The following is a 4,502-nucleotide window of genomic DNA, read 5'->3' on the forward strand; positions in this document are numbered from 1 at the left end:
ACTAGTATCCTCCTTAAGTTACCACCGACACTATAGTTTATACTTCTAGAATATACTTTCACAATGTTCGACAAGTCAGTATATAGTGATTTTCTTTCGTGTCGATATCTCGTATTGAGAATTTGATCCTTGGATGAAAAACATCGAATCAAATGTATTGAGTTGTGAACGCAGGCAAGTCGTTCGACACGTGTATAAAGCATTCGAAACCGGGAACAGTCTGGAGAGAATGATATCCATTATGGAAGAGGACAAGCGATATGCTCGAAGGAACCAATGAAAGCCATTGAAACTCACGAATGCACGCGTACGGTCCCCTTTACGCGAGGAATCCAACCATTGGTTGGATTCGATGTTTCCAATCTGATGTCCGAGAAGAAGAGAATACGATTCAACAGCGTCCGTTTGATGCCGAGTTTCCAGGCATTTTCATTAGCGCAACCTGCTTGTCCCAGAAATTCATTATCATACGCGATCGAGAATAGGAGAGATGCATCTTTTACCATGCATGCGTGTGTGTCGATAAGAACGAACACGTGTGCCATTCTCTCCTGGTGATTTCATCGGTTGCAATTAATATTTCGTTGCTCATTTAGCATAGATGTATATATATATTTATTAGAGACAATCTCGAGTTTATTATTGCAAATTCTCTAATGATATTATCGTATTATTAATATTGAAATATCTGACTAATGTGGAGTAGAAAAGAAAAAAAAAGAGTATTTTAAACTAAATTTGATTCAGGTTAAGAGAGAAAAAGATTTTGGATTTATTCTTTCACGGACATATCGAGATGCTTGCTATATCGAGATCGATGAATCATATCATTCTCTATTGAAGTTTGATCGGTTGCAATTAATATTGTGCTGCTCACCTAACGTATGTAACGTAATGTATATGTATATATCAAGCCATCATATATGATTTACTATTGCGAATTCTGTGATATTGATAATAGCGATGGATCGTTTGATAATTCAATACCGTGTAGAAAATATTTTGAATTTAATTTGATTTGAAGCTAAAAGTGAAAATAGATTTTAGATATTTCTTGTCTAAATATATTAAGATGCTTTCAATGAATTGTGACATTCTTTATTTGAAATTTAATCAATCACTACGGTGTTCATTCAATATAATCGAATATTATATATCGAATTATCGCTGTTAATAATGATATTTTCATATGATAGTAACAAGATATTTGATACTTTGATATGAAGGAGAAAAGAAGAAAAGGAAAATTCTTGTTAAAATCTATTGAACTTTCTTTATTAATTCATATTTTGTTTATTTTATAATATAATTAGTCTTCGTTCTAATTCGAAATAATTTCATTAATTAAAATTGTCTGAATCGAAATTTAATTATTTTCACTAATAAGATAAACGTTTTATTTAAACAAATAATAATTTTTCTTTCGCTTAAAATAATTACATGTTTAAAACAAGTATGCCTAATATATGTTCAGCATGATTCTGACAACATATATAATTACTTCTCTCAGCATGATTTTTTTGTACACAAAAGTACTCTATAAACTTCACTGCACTTCGTTATGCGCACATACAAATATATAATTATATATATAATTATACTTCTTGGAATAAAAAATTCACTTTACAAGGGACGCAATTCGAGGAAACTTTTTACGATTGTTACATGTGCATAATATTATATAACTTGTCCTCATTTTATCGCAATTCTTGAACACGAATTTCTTTTCTTGGCTTCCGTTCCGAAAGGACGTTTAGTATTCCAATCGAATAATGTTACCTGTCCTTCTATCGCAAATATTTGGACAATAAAATCGTGTTGTCGATTGTCTAACTCTCAAATCTTGACTGTTTAAACGTATCGAATATCTAAAAATTATTGAATATAATCTTGGAATTCTTTTTTCACATTTTATCGAATCATATCGAAGAAATTCCACGACACCATTTCGCACTCGAGAATACGAATGGAAACAGACCGGAAAGCAAGCAAAGCAAGCAAACCTCCCTTCTCGAGCCGTCTCTTTATTTGGACGCTGCAGGACACGCGGATTCAACGAGAAAGTAACACAAACGTTGTCCTCCTACTACGTATGTTTGAGAAAGATAGTGGTTGAAAAGGTTCTCGAGTGAGGACGAAAAAGAAGGATGAAAAACTCGAGAGGGGAAGTACAAGATAAGAAGTGGAAGTTAAAGAAGAAAAAGATGAAGTTGGAAGGAGAGGGAGAAGGAGAAAGAGGTAAACGAGAGAAGGATGAGAAGAAAAGAGGATTAAGAGAAGCAAGGGCCAGGGTCGATCCTGCATACGGTCAGCAGTGGTCAGCAAGGGCACCGTGCCAGGCAACTGCAGACAGGCCTTAAGCTGCCTCCACAATGGAAATTCGCCTTGAATAGAATGTTGGTACAAGCGTTATATCGTTCGTTAAACATTCACCCGAACAATTTCTTTGTTTCGATCCATTCTCGATCGATGCTGTGGGAACGGGTGAGCTTAATTATGTTCGACGTTGTTGAAGAAAAGAAACTTATTATTTTTGATGCTGTATTAATGTAGAAAGATATTTCAAATATTCGCAACTTAAACATTGAGTTTCTAATCTCTATCGAAGAACATATTCGTAACAAATTAATTTTTTTTTTTCAACTAAATATATTTCATTTCAAGAATTTCAACAAAATTTTAGCAATTGTTTAAAGATACGTTTAAAGATAAGTTTAAAAAAACTCGATTTTATATTTTTTGCATTTATTGTTTTTTTTTCTTTTTCATAATTAGACAATGAAGACGAATTTAATAAAATTTACTATTGGAATGTTTAATATCATTTCATTGAATCGTTGATAAGGTAAATTTCCATAAAAAAAAGTTGAATATTATAATAATTTGCGCCATTACGAAAAAATAGGCAACGATTCGACAAATAGGATATTGTCAATGTTTGTTTATACGATCTTATCCATAAAGATGGAAGGAAGGATGAAAGTTTTCGCGAGTTTCCCCCGCGAAAGTATATCCGTTCTGTCGAAATAAGATCGTTTGAAAAGCTAGGATACTCGAAAACGACGATATCAGGTAGGGACGATTCTTTGAACCGTTAAAAGCTGCCCGAATTCTCGAAAACTTAAAAGTCTCGAGACTCTGGAAGGTCTTAATCCCGATGGTTTGAAAGTCGAAGAGTTTTTTCGAGTTTCTCTTGAAGAAAGAATCCGAAAATCTCGGTCGCCACTGGAAATGGTTTCCACAGCCCTGTTACAATAGAAAATTTTAAAAATGTCTTTTCGAGTCTTCGAGATAGTTGTTAAATACACGAAATAAAAGATATAACAAGAAAATGGTTAAAATAATCTTTGAAAAATGTATCTGATGATTTTAGAAGCTTTTTATTTGTTGAAAAATATTTTAGAAAGAACAATTATTTTAATTGCAAGATATGTTTAATATTATTTTTTTTTAATCTAGATTTCATTAGAACGATTCCAATGAAAAAATATTTTTGTATTTGCGTATTATTACGATACTCTTATGTTTCTTGAATCGAACAATTGAATTCGAAAAAATATTTTGTAACTACATTTCTCCACGAGAGACGGAATGCAACAATTTCTGTGCTTCTATTATTTTAGCGGAACTATTTTAGACCGGCAAACGTAACACAATCTTCCAATTATTTCGAGCAGTGTCCGTTTATTGTCTTTGCAACCAACAAGCAAACGGAACAAGTCGAATCAGCCAACGAGGAAAAAGTTCCGTAAAGAAACAAGCCTTAAACAACAGCATCGCTCAAAAAGCAAGAGGAATATAATTCACATATGTGCTAATCAAGTCTTTTTAAAAAATTAAATATCGATTATACATCTTGATGCTAAAAATTCAAACATTTTCAAAATGAGACCTATCCATTTTCATTCTTTCAGTATTTTTAATTTACATTTTCATAATCTTTGTAATATACACTTTCAATCTAAGAAAAAAAAAAAACTGTATTTGTAATCAGATCCCAATCACAAAAAGAGAATATCGATCAAATCTAATCTTTTTTCCTATCCAAAAAAAAAAAAGAAAAAACCAATTATATATTTAAAATTCAAAAGTTTTCACAGTTTTCGAACATGGTTAATCAGTTTTTCATGTAAATAATCCATACGATCTGTCAACATTGGACGCTATTTCTAACCTACGTTTTTCCTAACCTCTATGACAACATACACTTCCAATCTCGAGAAAAAAAGAAAAAAAGATCGGCGCGATTTTCTCATCAATTGAATAGCGTTCCTTGTAGAGAGGGTATTTAAGCTGGACATTATAATCAGATCCCAGTTACAAAGGCCGCCTTAACCGAGGGAACATAGGCCGTGGCGAAGCCAGCCAGATCTCGAGGCAAAACATACAAAACGATAGCTCGACAAGCCGAGCAAGGAACCACGGTGCATGCCGGGTACTGTAGGAGTCGGTGAACAGGCGAGTCGATCAGGCCGGGCATCACGCCAGTCTTCCAAAGTCTT

The sequence above is a fragment of the Apis florea genome, unplaced genomic scaffold (genome assembly GCF_048593485.1).
Source record: "Apis florea isolate Af1SG1 unplaced genomic scaffold, ASM4859348v1 contig_3203_pilon, whole genome shotgun sequence".
In the NCBI taxonomy this organism is placed as follows: domain Eukaryota; kingdom Metazoa; phylum Arthropoda; class Insecta; order Hymenoptera; family Apidae; genus Apis; species Apis florea.